The sequence below is a fragment of the Cebus imitator genome, unplaced genomic scaffold, assembly GCF_001604975.1.
Source record: "Cebus imitator isolate Cc_AM_T3 unplaced genomic scaffold, Cebus_imitator-1.0 Scaffold126, whole genome shotgun sequence".
In the NCBI taxonomy this organism is placed as follows: domain Eukaryota; kingdom Metazoa; phylum Chordata; class Mammalia; order Primates; family Cebidae; genus Cebus; species Cebus imitator.
The window spans coordinates 3,141,844-3,160,196 of NW_016107441.1; the positions used below are offsets into that span (position 1 = coordinate 3,141,844).

At 38.4% G+C, this 18,353-nt stretch overlaps 1 protein-coding gene and 1 pseudogene across 2 annotated transcripts in view; both read right to left on the bottom strand.

The window, feature by feature from the left end:
• LOC108312545 (sorting nexin-8-like) overlaps positions 1-18,353 on the bottom strand; it is a 111,217-nt gene that overhangs the window by 43,550 nt on the left and 49,314 nt on the right.
• Positions 14,923-15,896, bottom strand: LOC108312564 (annotated as a pseudogene). The gene has a single exon (XR_001828690.2). The product of XR_001828690.2 is annotated as a histone-lysine N-methyltransferase KMT5C-like (transcript).

An 18,353-nucleotide genomic window follows, 5' to 3' on the forward strand; every position in this document is an offset into this window, starting at 1 on the left:
ACAGGCACGCGCCACCATGCCCAGCTAATTTTTTGTATTTTTAGTAGAGACGGGGTTTCACCGTGTTGACCAGGATGGTCTCGATCTCTTGACCTCGTGATCCACCCGCCTCGGCTTCCCAAAGTGCTGGGATTACAGGCTTGAGCCACCGCGCCTGGCCGAGAACAGGATATTTTTTAAAGTAACAGGAAGAAAGGAAAGAAGGAAGGAAAGGAGGAAGAAAGGAAGTCCAGTTTCTACATAGTCAAGGGCCATGCTACAGAATTTCACTGAACGTGAAGCGGTATATGATGAGATATATTCTTTTGATAAACACCTTCAGAAGATGGGCTGAAGGAGGTCTTCCTAGGCTGCACAGTAGCCTTGAAGGTTCATTTTTTATATACCTCCACTGCTTGTATCCCTGCTTACTACTGGCGCGCTCTGCTCTGTGTTTCTATGTCTATTCCCACAACTAGATGGTAAGCTCCAAGTCACATCTCACTCAGCTTCTTTCCACAGTCCCTAGCCCTCTGTAAGGTCAAATAAAAAGCACCTCCTTATAAGAAAAAAAAAAAAAGTAAAGTGGAAAGGAGAACAATTGAGCAGGATTTCAGTTCCACATTGCTAGTCTTAATAATTGTTTAAGTCTTCTGTACATGTGTTCAATAAAGTATTATTTGATTGATATAAAGAACAAAGATTTGGGAGATAGGAAATGACACATTGACAGCTTTATAAAAATTCAAGAGTTAGTTTTCATGGTAGCACTACAACAATAGGTAAAATTTTTCATTTTCTAAGACCTGTATTCAATTTCATATCCCACAAAGATCACATGTTCATACACTATGTTATCCCTCATTATACAGCAAACTCAAGTTTGCATCTTTATTTATGAAGTGCTTAAGCAACGCTCAGCCACACTTTTGAAAGTGTCAAACAATGTAACTTTTCAAATGTTTGAGGTTTATAAAAACTAAATTATGCTATGTCAAGCCATTTTTAAGGTTAGTCTTGATATTAAATGCCAAGATTGAGAAGAAAATGCTTGTTTCTGATTTATTATTTCTCTCTTCCCTGTCCTCTCAATCCACACACATTCATATACACTTACTTTAAAAATTATTTTATATTTCAGCACAAAAGCCCTCATTTTAAAAACTTTAACACTATAAAAAATAAAATTTCTGAAACTTTAAAAACTAGTGAGGAAGATTACCTATACTTCTAATACCGTAAGATTTTAATAATAATGATACATTTTTATTCACTGTTATTAGACATTTTAGAACTTTAAGATAACATCTTCGGCATGAATAAAATTTCCCCTAAAATAGTATTTTTGTATTTTTAATATGAAAGTTATACAGCAAATCTGCACGTTCTGCACGTGTATCCCAGAACTTAAAGTACAATTTTTTTAAAAGTTACACAGTTAAAATCATATAAAATTAATTGCCACAATAAAAACAATATTCACAGAAATAAGTCAAGTTCAGCCAAATATAAATCCATTTGAAACAAAATAAAAATTATACAATATTCAAATCAAAAAATCAAATATACTAATATACATTCAATTTGAGAAATAATTTATTTGGTTTTGTATCCCCTTTGGCCTCTAGTGCTTTATTCTGAATATAACCGCTTCTGAAGCAGTCTCCGCATTAAAGAAACACATGTTTCAGAGTCTAACAGAACAACACCCAAATGGACTGCTACTGTAGAAAGCTACTTCACAGAAAATTTAAACCACGATGCTCTGCAAATGCCAGTACCTCAAAAGTCAAAACTGTGGTTCTCCATTCATTTTCTCATTTCATGAGCATTTAGATCAAAAAGCTTTTACTGAAAGTTTACTGACGACAAATCTTCTGGAGTCTAAGAATGAATGAATGTCAAACGCCAAGTCCACAATGCCTTTCCCAATATAAAAATTGTTTTTATATTGGCTTCTTTTTGTAAAGATTTTTGTAAAAGACTTCTTTTTGTAAAATGTAATGTTTATCTTTGAAATGTAATAACATTTTTATATTATTTTATAATGTTTTTCTAATCTCTAAAAATAATCCTTAAATAAAATAAAGTACAATATTGACTTCTGCATTTTTTCAATGTGGCTGTATCTAAATCAACTGAATTATCAAGATTTGCTGTTTTTGTTTTCAATTAGCCAAGGATCTTTCTTTTGTATTTATTTCTTCTTTAACTTACTTTATCTTTTGAAATGGAATAAGTCTGATATAATTAAAATGTTAATTTTTGTCTACTTTATATTTCGCTCTCTAGAATACATTAAATGCTTGGTCTTTTGCTGTAAGACAGAAAAAGTTTGTTTAAAATGAGATCTTATCTTTTGATTTCTTGTTCTTCCTCCTCAGCCATTTCTCTAGTTTCTCTGCACAAACACTTTCAGATACAAATTCGTCTAATACCCGGGGCTGAAGAGAAAGATATGCCTTCACTCTTAAATCAATAAAGCCTATAAAAGAATTGAATAAAATTCACCTATACAACATCTTCATATAGATGAAAGTTATAGTATAACAACACGTTATGCTAAGACCCAGCGACCTCTAATCTAATGGAGAGAGGGTTGGAAAGAATGGGAAAGGGAGGTTACTGCTTAATGGGTAGAGTTTCTATTGGGAATCACAGCAAAGTTTCAGAACCAGACAGGCGAATATTGCCTAACATTATGAATATACATAATGCCATTGAACTGTATGCTTAAAACAGCATTTAAAATGGTTAAAACAGCATTTTTCATGTGTGTGTGCATGTGTGTGACCACAATAAAAAAGTTTAGAAACTTTAAACTACAGATATTACATCATGTTACATAGCTGTTTTCTAACAATAAACTTCAGAGTTACATACAAATCAATGCCACGATCAAATGCTGTACATTAAGGCCTACAGAGTACTTAATTTTTCGGTATATAGTTACCATGGATTTAGTGGTCAAAGCAGGTGAAACTCTAGCAAGAGTAGTAAACAGGAAAATGTAGCACTAGAATATTATAGGTGCTAAAATAGTGTTTAATAAATAAATTTTTATCTTTTATTGCCTTACAACACAAATCCCTACTTTTTCTCAAAGGCATTAAACCCAGTGGTATAACTAATGTTCAGTTCAGAATAATCTTGACATTTGTTCATTAATATTCTGTGTATGTAGTCAGCGTCACTGAAATGGTTTTCATAGTCTAATGATAAGTACTGAATATACATAAGATTTTCAAACAAAGCACTTTCACATGTTTTCATATCTCACATATAAAGTATATGTTTTCAATTTGGTGCTTTGTGTTGGTATGCCATTTCACTAACCCAAACACAAACAGGCTTTGAATAATTATCCTTCAGTGATGGTAATCATTTTTACTACTATATCTTTTCTATGAATTATTTGAATAAATTACCCTTTTTAGAGATTGTTAGGTTAAAAAAAAAAAAAGGCAATGAAAAATTGCGCTCTGAGAAAGAAAAGAAGGAAGCATATCTTTATGACTCCAGAAATCTCAGAAAGCTGTATGTTTTTCCAAACAGACAAAGCAGAGAATTCATATTAATTAATTCTGCTGGGAACTAAAGTCACAACTGTTAGAATTATGCAACAGAATGCTATAACTGAAAAGGAAAATGACTTCTTTCAGTGAAATTTGTACTTAGTCAATTTAAACACACACACACACACACACACACACACACACACACACACAAAGAGTTGTAGAAGATAAATGAAAATGAGACCCCTGGCTATATTCACCCTGCAGAAGAGCCCCAGTGGTGTAAAATTCAGTGTAAGAAATTCTATAAAATGGTAAAGATAATTGACTCAATAAAGTAAGTGTTCTTCTGAGACAGCAAATTACAGTCCCTAGAAACAAAAGGTGCAGGATACTATAGTAAGCTGACAGCATACTTGACCTTTGAGAAGACAGATAAAGCAAATTTCATACTCTCTTTATGTCCTCCATATTCAATACTTGATTCCTTCTTAATATTTTCTTCTATCATTTCCATGACACACGGCTATAGAATTCTTGTCCTAACTTTCTAATTGCTCTTGAATTCTGCTTTCTCTTCAACAATTGATAATGATGACACCAAAATCTAAATCAAGTATCTTAACATATTTTTAATCTCCAGTCCAGCTGTTTTCCCATCACCTCAAGCACCATCTTAAGTCAAAACTACATGAGTTATCTCCTTCATACTTCTTCCCAAAGAGATTTTAATTCTTGGTTTTCCTTTTTGTGTTACTATTATTCTCCATTTTCTCAGAAACTGAGGCTGAAAAAATATAGTAATAACAGTCACTTCAGTAAGGAAGATATAGATATGGCAATAAATATTTTAAAAGATGATCATTTGTTAATCTGGAACTAAAGTTAAAACAAAAATGAAATTCTACTACACACCTATTAGAATGGCTGAAATTAAAAAAAAACTGACAGCACCAATTGTTGGCATGGATGCAAGGCAACAAAAATTCTCATTTAATCCTGATAAGGATGCAAAATGCTACAGTGACTTTGAAAGACTGGCAGTTTCTTACAAAGCTAAATACAGTCTTTCCGTATGACCCAAAAATCACACTAGTAAGCATTTACCCAATGGATATGAAGACTTATGTCCACACAAAAACCTGCACGTGAATGTTTTTGGCAGCTTTACTCATTATCACCCAAATCTGGAAGCAATCAAGATGTCCTTCAATACACAAATGGATAAACTGTGATACATCCATACAACTAAATATTTCGCACTAAAAAGATATGAGCTAACAAGCCATGAAGTAACATGAATGAGTCTTAAATGTATTTTACTATGAGAAAAAAAGCCAGTCTAACAAGGATACATATTATGTAATTCTAACTATACAACACTGGAGAAAAGGCATAAGCTGTGGAGGTAGTAAAAGATCAGTGACTGCCAAGAGTTCAAGGGGAAAGGACAAATTATGAATGGGTAAAGTACAGGGGACCTTTTAGGATGATGAAACTATTCTGTAAGACAGCATAATGATGAATATATGACATTATGCATTTGCCAAATATCTGTAGAGCTTTATAGCACAAAGAATAAACTATCATGTATGTAAATTTTAAAAAATCACTTACAAGGTCAGGGGCTCTCAGGATGGAAAGCATAATACAACAAAAGAAACTAAATGTATTACACATGTATAAAACAACCTCCTTCAAGGGGGTGGCAGAGGACAAGGTGGTAACCTGTATAACTTTAAAAATAAGTGGGGTCTGCGAGTCTAAATGCAAAATAAACTGTACATAAGCACCATACTCTAGTTGACAAAGTTGTTATCTCAGGAGGGTACAGTTTAACACTGGCCAATTAAACAAATTAGTGGTAGATGGTGGAAACAAGATTTCTCAATGGTAGAGTGGGATGTTACAGATTTCAAAAAAGGAAGAGTTCAGAATGATCCATGTGGTAATGAATTCGAGTTGGAAATATCAGTGAACTCATGTATGACAATACAAGTAAAAATAGTTACATAAAGGAATACTAAAAATATTACATATAGGAACACTGGTAGATGTGTATATCTAGTTAATACACACAAGCCTCGCTTTGCTGTGTTAGCTGAGAGGGCCTAGAAGCAACAATATCCCACTGTAATTGCATACATATGGCACCTAGAGCTTGGTTTCTAATATCGGTTGTCTACAATAAAAGGAACCAAGACTCCACAAAGAAACAGTTAAATTTAGGATAAGAACAGAAAATGCATAGGCTTGGAATAGCCTGTGATTTAAAATCTGCCACCAGTAAATCACATAGACTAATACAGATAACTATTCATTCCAAGGTAATTGTGTATATTTGGATGAGTGTATTTTAAAACGTATCATTCCTGCTAATAAACTACATCCTTTCATCTATGTAACATTTTATCGCAGTGCAAACAGATAAAACTGATTAAACTGACTTTCATCTTTATTTCATTTTTCAACATCTGGCAGGAGTACTAATGAGCAGGGGCTGGTTAAAGGTAATGAGCGATAGAAGAGAAGCACACGGGTATTGATAGACTACATGATAAGGGCAAGTTAGGAAAAGCTGATGAATTTCATTAATTTTCACAATGCGTCTTGCAAGTGCCCATTGAAAATGTCACGAAAAATTACAATCTAAACAAAACCAAACTGAAATCAGAGTGGTACATGTAGTGGTTAGATTTAACACTGACCTGAAGGTATATAACAAATGAGAAGACTGATAAATATTTTAGTAAAGATAATTGCTTCTGTGGCTAATAAATCAGCCAGCAACCTGAGGGCTGGATAAGAAATAACTTTGTTTTCATGCTGAGTATCTCTTTAAAGAAATAGATAAAAGCCATATCTATAGCTCTATTTCAACATTTTGACATTGAACCACAGAGCAGTAATGAAAAGGGTTGGCACCTTTGAGTTTCCATAAATACTAATGCAAAATATCAGTAACAAAATAATAACGCCAACAATGATGCATTTTTTATATCTTTTTAAAAATATAGTAGTATTGAAGCTACTTTTCTTCTGTCTTTAAGGAAATCTTACATGCTGCTGATAATGTAACATGTTATTATGCTACCCTTTTGGTTTTTGCTTTCTGCAAGCCACAAATTCAATTTTCTTTTTCAGATGAAGATTCTGTACATGTACATATATGTACAAATATACATTTAAAACTTTTATCAAACCATGCAAAAAATATAGCAGCCCTGTGTACTCAGCAGCCAGCTTCAACAATTACGAATTCATAGTCAATATTCTCCGTCTCTACCCCCACTCTCCCCTCATATAATTTTGGAGCAAATCCCAGAAATTACTTTAATATATTCATACATTTCAACGTGTATTGCTAAAAGATAAATCTATTCTAACCACAAATGCTACTATCACGCCTAAAGATAAATTACTATTATTATTATTATTATTATTATTATTATTATTTTGAGACAGAGTCTTACTCTGTTGTCCAGGCTGCAGTGTGGTGGCATGATCTTGAATCACTGCAACCTCCACCTCCCGGGTTCAAGTGATTCTCTGCCTCAGCCTTCCGAATAGCTGGGATTACAAGTGCCTGTCACTACACCCGGCTATTATTTTGTATTTTTAATAGAGGTGGGGTTTTACCATCTTAGCCAGGCTGGTCTTGAACTCCTGACCTCGTGATCCACCCGCCTCAGCCTCCCAAAGTGCTGGGATTACAGGCATAACTCACCACACCTGGCCCTATTTTTAATTCCATCAAAAAATACCCAGGCTCTAAATCTTTATTATTTTTATTTGCATTTTTTTATGGGTTGTTGGTCTGAACTAGGACATAAGTAAAATCAACACGCTGCAGTAGTTTGGTATTTCATTTTAAAAATTATATTTAGGTACCTTTGGTGCTGTAATATTCCCCTCCATCTCTTATTTTCCCCCATTCTAACTTATTTTTGAATAAATTAGGTTTTAGTCCTGTGGTTGACTTTGATCTGGATTTTTCTGACTTTATCCCTGTGGGGGTTAGCATGATCTTCTGCTCTCTGCATTTCCTGCAAATTGACATTAGATCTCAAGGCCTGAAGAGAGTAGGTTCCATTTGAAGGTCGAGGCAATTTGGTCAGTGCTTTTACATACTTCTGTCAGAAGCTCGTCATCTAGCTCTCTCTCCTTTTTATGATGTCAGCAGCATCAGTGGCTCTTGAGTGATTAATTCAGTGTGGCTTGACAAGGGTGACTTTCCTCATTCTATCTTGCCTTCCTCATGTATTAGCTGAAGTAATATGAGGAGAAACTTAACTTCATCTACTATGAGGTTGTCCAGTGGGACAGTTCATCCAGATCAAACAAGATAAATGCTTTATTTGTTCCCCTTTGTTCACCAGTTTTCAAAATAATGAGTGGATACAGTAACATTCTCCCACGGGTAAACAACTAAAAAATAATAGTATTACTACTAAATCACATATTTGAATAAATTTGATCTGTTTCTTCCATTTAACTATTATCCTTAACTGGTGCTCAAATTGTTTCATCTTACAAGCGAGTTCAGTCATTCTGACAAGAACCTATATGTCTCAACAGTTTCTGTCTTATCTGCTAGGATAAGATATCTTAGGTTCCTTTTGTTCATTGTCTGCCCCAGATGTAGATTCAGACATTTCTCCTCAGGATCTCTGGTCCTTTCAGTAAATAGTAGTATTTTAATTTCAGGAAAATGGAACTAAATAACATCATTATTCATTGTTCTATCACACAACAAACATATCAGGTGAGTTTCTTTATCCTTTAAGATATATATCACTACAAATATACACATTATTACGGTTTTTTCTTTTTCTTTTTCTTTTTTTTTGAGATGGAGTCTCACTCTGTAGCCCAGGCTAGAGTGCAGTGGTGCAATCTTGGCTCACTGCAACCTCCGCCTCCTGAGTTCAAGCAATTCTCCTGCCTCAGCTTCCCAAGTAGCGGGGACTACAGGACCTGCCACCACGACTGGCTAATTTTTTGTATTTTTAGTAGAGACGGGGTTTCACCATGTTAGCCAGGCTGGTCTCAATCTCCCGACCTCGTGATCTGCCTGCCTTGTTCTCCCAAAGTGGTGGGATTACAGGCGTGAGCCACCACCGCGCCCGGACACACTATGTTTTAAAGTCACTTGAAATATTCATCTCTCTGTGATTATATCACCAACTAGATGCAAATGTAGGTTCATTTCTAATATATCTTCAAACGTGTCTTTATAACAAAGCATTATCCTAATAATAAGCTAAAGCCTTTATTATTTCTGAAGTCTTATCACCTTAATATCCATATAAATTATTTATTTTAAAAGTCACTTTCAAATCAAAATCTAAAAATTACTGTTTTACTCATTCTAAGAAATAATGTTAAATTAGCAATCATAGGTAATAAAGGCTCTATTGTAAGAATTAGGGAAAAGCATTTCTTTCAGTATTAATTCTATCATCTTAATTGTGGAGAAAAATCCAAATTTTGTATCTGTATTAATTTTAAAAACCAGTCAAAAGCACACGGCAAGGATCCAGTATACAATTCCTCCTCTCCCATTATACCTCTGCGCCGTGAAACCTGAGTTCTGGTTCCTACAATTCCATATCACAGTGCTTTTCATATGCTAAAACACGTCTTCTTGTTCTAAAAGAATTCTTTCCTCCCCCATTAAGTATCTTATCAAGCCCTCTATCCTTCCCCTATCACAGAAAAGGGAAAATAAATTAAATTTCCAGTATCTCAAGTAACTAAACTCAGATAGGTTAGGAAAAACCTTATTAAAAAAAAAAATTCTAAGGAATACGTAGCCAATAATCTTTTATTTATCATTTAATCTCAATTTTGTAATTTATTCTGTGTTTAGTACAGAAACGAACAGTACGTAAAACATTTTCAGCTTCTTAAAGTGTCAGTGTCGCTGTAAGATAATTTGGAGGAAAATATCACACTTTCATGCTATTAATTACTGAACTATAAAACTTCAGTTATCAAAGAACAGCTTGAACTATGAGGGGGCTAAAGGGCATGTCACATGAGGAGTAGGCGAATGAGTACAAATGTTTAGTTTGAAGAACACAAGATTCTTGATGGTCATTGCTGTTTAATCTGAATGTTATTAAGTAAAACAGGTATGATATTTTTGGTTTATTCATTTCTTATCTTTTTTCCATCTATAAACCCAGAGGGCAAAACCAGAATTAATAATTGAGGAAGTCAGATAACAACTGAACTTCAGGCAGAATCCTTAGGAAACATGGCTTCTGTAACACCAATGGGCTTCATGAGCAGAGAGGACATCCTCCCACAACTGAAATCTTCAGTGAAAATCCAGGAACTTTATAGGCCTTCCACAGTGTGAGATGGTTTCATATTTTCCAAGCACCAAGAGATAAGTATGTATATACATTTATGTTAAAAATTCTTACTAATTTCAAAAGACAATTCCAAACATATACCGCAAGTAGTAAATTTTCTTAATATGTATTTTAGTGTAAATAACTTTAGCACCTTAACAGAATCTGTCAAGTTAAAACAAAAGTATCTTGTATCACATAAGCAGGGTGATACTGCCACAGTGCTCGACAGCAATGCTCTTGGTAACTTGTGTGTGTTCTCCCAACCTGCATACAATTGTTCTAGGTTGTATGCATATGCATCTATGTAAAACCTTCCCGTATTTGTCCAAAAGCAAATGAAGATCAGCAGATGGATGACTTTAAAATCATGTTAAGTTTGCTTTCAGAATCCCAACATTCAACTTTCTACACATCCTTCTCTGTATTTCCCTGTCTTGCGTCTATACTCCAACTGTTTCACCTCCTTCCCTACCAAAAAGATAAAACAGCTAATAGCATTTGTGAGTAACAGTTGGCCTATCTTGAATGCTCTCTGAATATAAGATACTACGTTACACACGTAACACATACTAGCCCAGTTAAGCCTCAGAGAATTAAGTATGTGACACACAGTAAATAAATGTTCAAAACATTTACTGAACAAATGAATTATAATCCCCAGAATATAAAACATTTTGAAAAGGAAGAACAGAGAAGTTAATATGTAGTAGTTTTTTACTGGCCACAGAAGCAAAAATTAAGGTTGGAATGAACATACAAGTGCAAGATGTCAGCTCTTAAGGCCAAACTGCCTTGTGTTTATTCACACTTCCTCCTGTCTGAGCTTATTACATTTCAACAGGAGTGTTATTAGTCAGGGCTACCTCCAATTTGGAATTACATTTTACACATTTACTTCAAGTTATAAATTGAAAAATCTGACTGCCAATCTCAGGCTTTGATAAACAGGTGGAAAGAGATCTTTGCAGCGGAGGCCCCCTAGAGTCCCAAACTAGTGCTGAAAATCAGTCTAATTGTAGGATGGAAAGGGAAAGTTCAGTGCAATGACCCTCTTAGCCCCATGCTTCCCCATTTCATTCCTCCAGCATGCCAAGCCCTTCTTTTCCCCTCCTCATTCACAATCTTTGCTGCTATCTGCCCTCAATACCCTCTACTCTTACGGGTGAGTGAGACATTTAGCCAACTGAAAGGCAGGTTCACTGGAGCCACCTTCAGTGACCACACGCTCTCCTCTCTCTGTACTGCTACACTGCGCTCTCATTGTACCCTGCTCTGACACCTCAAGACATGCATCACAAGCTGAAATCTCCTACTTATTAGTAGGGACTTTAATTAGACTTCAGCCTCTTCAGCTAGACTATAAACTCCATAATCTGTCTCATTCTCCACATAGCATGGTGCCTGGCTCTGGGTGGAAAAAGGGTTAATGTAGCAGACCTGACAGTGCTCTCCTTAGAAAGGCTGCTTGCAAGGTCAGCCCTTGGCTGGCATCAAGGACTTTGGCTCTGGGGGTGTTCCCCAGTCAACAGTTAACTGAAGACCAGGCCACTATGCCTAAACTGTTTGTACAAACAATATGGGTTCATGCTGAACACCTGCATTCCTTCCGGAGTCTGAAAGTTTAGAACATGCCAGGCAGAGGGTCCTACATGACCAACCCCCCAGTAAGAAGCCTGGGTATTGAGTCTATAATATGCTTCCCTGGTAGACAACACTAGACACACATTGTCAAAAGTCACTGCTGGAGGAATTAAAGTGTCCTGGGAAGCCTGTGCCAAGTCTCTCCTGGATTTCACCCACTGCTGGAGGAATTAAGGTGTCCTCGGAAGTCTGTGCCAGGTCTGGATTTGCAGACTGTGCTTTGTATCCTTCGTCTCTAATCAAGTGTAGCCTTGAGTACAACTACATGCCCAGTCCTGTGAGTACTTCCAGCAAACCACCAAACTTATGGGTAATCCTGAGGACCGCAAACAGAGACTACCATCAATTGAATTAGTCAATTAGCAATTCTTTGTCTTGTATGATTTCACAGAAAACAAGGGAGTGGTATAGGTTTGTTTGCTGAAACTACCCAGTTCACAAGATCACAGACGAACTCACCAGGAATCCCAAATCCTACAAAAAGTACCTGAGCAAGCGCCGCCCCCTCGCACTCATAGCCTGCTGTATCTACCTAAATTCCCATTCCTGCCCAAGCCTAGATGAGATTCTTTTCTTTCTCTTACTTCTGTCTTCACTTTCCTTTTTTCATCTAAAGAGTTTAATATGTAATATGTCACCCTTTACATAAAAGTTTATGAGCATAATTTATATAGCAGTTCCTTCTAACCATTTACTGAATAAGGGATAGATAGGCTCTAAATTTCTTTATTGGCGGAGGGGCCTTTTTTCTTAAAGGCAAAGTCGTTTATATTAAATGAATGAAGATTATCCAGGTGACAGATGTCATCAGTTTTCACTATCATTAAAATAACTTTAATGTTTTGTTAGAAACAAAGAGATAAGATGTTGCTTTAGATTTTGGTTAATGCCACAGACCAATACTGATACCATTCTTTTTAACCAAGAAGGAAACACAGGAAGTAAACTAAAAACAAATGCCTTATATGATCCTTGTCCCCAAATATATCAACTAAATAATTTATTTCCATCCAAGTACATTCCCACTGAAAGAGAACTGGCCTATGACCTAGAAAGCAGTCATTTAATGAACCTTGGTTTAATATACTGCCAGTATTCTGACTTACATAATAGATTACCTATTTCACTTGATTAACAGCCCAAGGGGTGCCTTAGCTGCAGAGAAGGCATTGTTTCCAACATGCATAATTTGCATTTATCAGAAGATAAATTCCATACTGCTGTATTTCTAAACCAAAGTGAAATTAATTACTTGCTTTCTCTCCTAAGGACAAAAATGAAAGGTTCTGTTAACTGAGAAAGTCAACCACAAACTTGAGCTGCTCAAAGTGATAACCTAAAGATGAAAAACCTTTTTTGTGTGTGAAATGAAGTCTGGCTCTTGTCACCCAGGCTAGAGTGCAATGGCAGTGTAAGGCTGGTTGCCTCACCTGGAGCTCGGACATGCCCATTTCTGCACTCGGCACCTAGCCTGCCTTGGAAAGCCCCTCTGCACTCAACACTAAGCTCTGCACTTGGCACCTAGCCCACCTTGGAAAACCCCTCTGCACCCAACACTAAGCTCTGCACTCAGCACCTAGCCCGCCATTGGAAAATCCCATCTACCTACCAATAGCAGCCTGCCCTGACCACGCCCTGTTTCCCCCCAATCAATCAAACGCCTTCACTCCCTATAAAACCCCATGCCCAGGAGAGTCAGTCGTGACTTCCCCGGCCTCTTTCCCCGGGACCACGGAAACTCACCCGGGAGCTTAATAAATTGGCATTTAATCTTCTTGTGCTGGCCTCAGTTTCCTCGTTTTAAACTCGGCAATAACCCTTACAGGCAGGATCTCAGCTCAATGCAACCTCTCCCTCCTGGGTTCAAGTGATACTCCTGGCTCAGCCTCCCGAGTACCTGGGATTATAGGCGTCTGCCACCATGTCTGGATAATTTTTGTATTTTTAGTAGAGATGGGGTTTCCCCATGTTGGCCAGGCTAGTCTAGAACTCCTGACCTCAGGCTATCTGCCCACCTGCACCTCCCAAAGTGCTGGGATTACAAGTGTGAGCCACCATACCCAGCCTGAAAAACATTTTTTGATAGAATTCTTAAGAGTAAGCTTAAACCCAGCAAAATATACCCTTTCGGTGACTCAGAAAACCAATCTCCACAGTGAAGTCTCAAATGCAGAAGAACATTTAGGCACAGGTTATGCCATAAAAAGGATTAAGTGCTCCCATCCCTTTAGCATAAATACAATTCCAGCTCTACAGTAACTCAGTGGAAGACTGGGGGTTCTGAGTCACCAGATGCTCAAACATAGGCTATTTTCCTTAAGAAAGTCAGTTAAATTTCTTGAGCAATACCCCATAGGCATAGGCAACCAAAGTAAACATGGATAAATGGAATCACATCAAGTTCAAAAGCTTCTGCCCACTAAAGAATACAATCAACAAAGTGAAGAGACAACCCATGGAATGGGGGAAAAAATTTGCAAACTACTCCTCTGATGACAGATGAATAACCAGAACATATAAGGAGTTCAAACAACTCTATAGGAAAAAATATATATAATAATCCAATCAAACAACGGCCAAAAGATTTAAACAGACATTTCTCAAAAGAAGACAAACAAATGGCAAACAGGCATATGAAAAGATGCTCAAAATTACTGATTGTAAGAGAAATGCAAATCGAAACTACAATGAGGTATCATCTCACCCCAGTTAAAATGGCTTATATTCAAAAGATAGCAAGATGGCCAAATAGGAATAGCTCCAATCCGCAGTTGCCAGCGAGAGCGAGGCAGAAGGCAAGTAAACTTCACATTTCCAACTGACGTACCAGGTCCATCTCATTGGTACTGATTAGACAGTGGGTGCAGCCCGAGGAAGGCCAGCAGAAGCAGGGTGGAGCATCGCATCACCTGAAAAGCACAAGGGGCCGGAGTACTCCCTGTCTAAGCCAAGAGAAGCCATTAGGGACTTTTCCCAATATTCTGGCACTCTGGTTCACATACTGTGTTTTCTCCATGGTCTTCACAACCCACAGACCAGAAGATTCCCTCAGTGCCTACAACACCAGCACCCCTGGTTTCCAGCACAAAACTGGGTGGCCGTTTTAGCCACAGCAGTTTTGTTTCATTTTTTCCTCATACCCCAGTGGCACCTGGAACACCAGCGAGACACAACCTCTTGTTCCCCTGAAAAAGGAGGCTGAAGGCAGGGAGCCAAGGGATCTGGCTCGGCAGGTCCCACCCTCACAAAGACCAGCAACTAAGATCCACTGGCTTGAAATTCTCGCAGCTAGGACAGCAGTCTGAGCTGGACCTGGTACATTCGATCTCAGTGGAGGGAGGGGCGTCCGCCATTGCTGAGGCTGGGGTAGGTTTTTAACCACGCCTGTAAACAAAGTCACTGGGAAGTTTACATAGCAATGGATATGCATAGCAAGTTTACATAGCAACGGATAACATACAATTTTCACAGGTGTAGCATTCACAGTGCTCATTCTTCTCACCGAAGAAGCCCTCGCCATAGAAGCACGTCACCTCATCCCCTGGCTCGATGTCCCGGAGCACCTTCACGCAGGCTGCGTTCCCATCTGCGGGCACAAACTTGCAGTTGGGTTTGCAGTCACGGTTGATGAAGGCAGCAGGGCCCAGCCGCAGCTGAGCACTCCGCTTGCGGGTAGAGTACATGATGCTGAAGTCATTCTCGCCGGCCCTCAGCAGCCCCTCATCTGCCTCCCGCAGCTCTGCGATGCAGCCCACCAGCAGCTCCAGCTTCTCATTCTACTTCCAAGCACGAGTGGACACGATCTTGGCCCTGTTGGTCTCCATGGAGTAGCGCGCCCAGGGCAGGATGGTAAAGCCACTTTCCGGCAGGAAGGCACAGAGGTAGCGATAGACGTCGGTCTTGAGGGCAGCCTCATGCCGCGGGCCCCGGGAAAGCTTCCACCGCTGAGTGCAGGTGGTGCTGTTGCCGCAGCGGGGGCACAGGGCTGACATTCATCTTATGGGTGCGGAAACTGAGGTAGGGGTCTAGGATGAGTCTGGTGGCCAGGTCGTCGTTCTCACACAGTTCTCGTGCTGTCACTCTGTCGGGCCCCATGGTGCCCCTCGGACCATGCTGCCCCTGGCGGAGAGCAGGGGCAGGTGAGGGCAAGGCGGGCGTGGGGAGCCTGGCTTCGTGCTGACTCCACTCCTGCGCTACTCAGAAGTGGTGGGGAATGCCGGCGAGCCCCAAGATCTCATCTGCTTCTCCTCCTCAGGTGCCCGCGCCGCCTTCTTCTTTTTTTTTTTTTTTCCAACTGCAAAACGGGTTTATTTTTTAAGCATCAAACAAGATTATCACATTAAAAAACAGCTCCAGGGCTAGGGTAGTGTATAAAGTGCTCAAGTGTCCTGAATGTCATGAGTACTGTTTAAAATGAATATTATAATTTATTTAAAGACTTTAAAAATTATACCCTAAAAATGAATGCCATGTGTTAGGCATTTCTATAAACTATTCTTTTCCACTTATCAAAATAAGTTTTTTAAAAATCATGATATTTCATATACAGATTTGAAACAAAGAAAAATCAAAGAATATATAGGTTTTCTCAAAATGAGCTAAGTCATGTTTTTTTCTTTCTTTGCTAGAAAATATACCTTCTTAGAAATGTCTGATTATCAATTCACCCAAGAATGTTATTTTTCAGACTTCCTCTATAAAAGGATATTACTATTTATACTCCCCCAATGCAATGTAACTCACTTAAAAATACTATGAAGTCTGACTACGGGTCAGGCATTATATTGTATTTTAGGATGAAGAAGGGGACTCAAAAACTGAAGACAAAGATTAACAGTTAGATGGATAACCATGCTGCCAAGTCGATAAGGATACAATTAACAGAAACAGGAAGTGCAGCTGAGGTGATTAATTCTATGTGTTAAGATTCTTTTTACTCAATAAATGTTTACTGAGTGCCTACTATGAATCAGGCATATCTTGATATGCAATATGTAACAAACAATATGCCTAACCGATGGGGTTTTAAAATTCTCTTTAATCCCGGCTAAGTCTAGCCGACAGAAACTGCTGACAAATTATAGACAATGAAGCAGTGGGATATGTCAAAGGTGACTCCAAGGTTTCTAGTTTAGGTAACTGACCAGGTCGTGATGCTAAAACACAATTAAAAATATAGAAGGTCATGAAGGATTCATAGAAAAGAAAATTGTTTTGGTTTGGGATCTCCTTAAATGTAGTTGTCTATAGGACATCTATATGGTGAATTCTAGTATGAAGTAGGAAAGAAAAATGTGCAACTGAAAAGAAGAAAATAGGGGCCAAGAGGGATATACTTGGAAGTTATCCATTGTGATAACAGCTGAAGATTTACAAATGGATTAGATTTCCCAAGAATACTAAATTGTATCCTATGTAGCAAAGAAAAAGTGAATTCTCATCTTCGTCTTATATTATTGGTTTAAATCATAAAATACAATTATATACTGTCTCAGAAATATTTTTAAGTCATTGTAGAACAATTTGAAACATGTATGAGAATATTTTTTCAAGAAGATTATACAGTAAGCCCTTTAATAAATCCGTTCTTTATTCAAATCATCAAGATTCAAAACCACACAGAATAACCTTTTGTGGTAGGCAGAATTATAAGACAGTCCCTGATATGGTTTGGCTCTGTGTCCCCATCCAAATCTCATCTTGAATTGTAGTTCCCATAATTCCCACATGTTGTGGGAAAGACCTGGTGGGAGATAATTGAATCTTGGCAGCAGTTTCTCCCATACTGTTCTCATGTTAGTATGTCTTACAAGATGTGATGGTTTTATAAGGGATTTCCACTTTCATCTCTCTCTCATTCTCTCCTGTGCCGCCATGTCAGAAGTACCTTTTGCCTTCCACTATGATTGTGAGGCCTCCCCAGACATGTGAAACTGTGAGTCCATTAAGCCTCTTTGTCTTCCCAGTCTCAGGTCTTTGTCTCCCAGTCTCAGGTATGTCTTTATCAGCAGCATGAAAACAAACTAATACAGTCCCCAAGACTTTTCCCTGGTATACATACTCTGCAGGATCTCCAGGACCGTGAGGATATATTTTACTTCCACAATATGATAGGACATGTTATACTGCAGGTTGGTCCTAAAATAGGAAGATTATTCAACTGAGCCTGGCATAACCAAAGGAGTCCTTTAAGAGCAGATAGTTTTCTCCTGTTGGTGGCAGAAGTTTGTGATTCAAAGCATAAGAAAGATTTGAAGATTCATTGCTGGCTTGAAGATGGAGAGCCATATGCTAAGAAATGCAAGCCAACACCTAGGAGCTAAAGAGACCACAACCTAACAGCCAGTAAGAAAATGGGACCCTTGGTCCTACAACCACAAGGAACTAAATTCTGCCAATGACTGGAATCAGTTTGGAAGTGGAGCAATGGAGCTTTCCCCAGAGCCTCCAGATGAGAACTAAGTATGGCCAATACTTTTATTTCAGTCTTGTGATATTCTGAGCAAATAAAATACTTACAAAAGGTCTACAGAACTGTGAGCCAATAAATGGGAATTGTTTTAAGTCACTAAAATTGATGATGGCCGTTTAGGAACAGCTCAGGATTGCAGGCCCCGTGAAAGCACAGAGGGTGAGTGGACGCCGCGTTTTTGTTGCCCACAGATTAGGAAATTCCCAGGCGGAGGTGCTCCACGGTCGCCAGCGCGGCTGTTTCGGCCACCGCGGCTGTGCCGGCCAGTGCCGCTGCTTTGCCCCGTGCGGCTGCTTTGTCGGCGCCCCGGAGCCGCGGTTCCCGTACAAAATACACTGGTCCGGGGGCCCTTTTGGCTGGCGATTGGAGCCACGGGAAGTC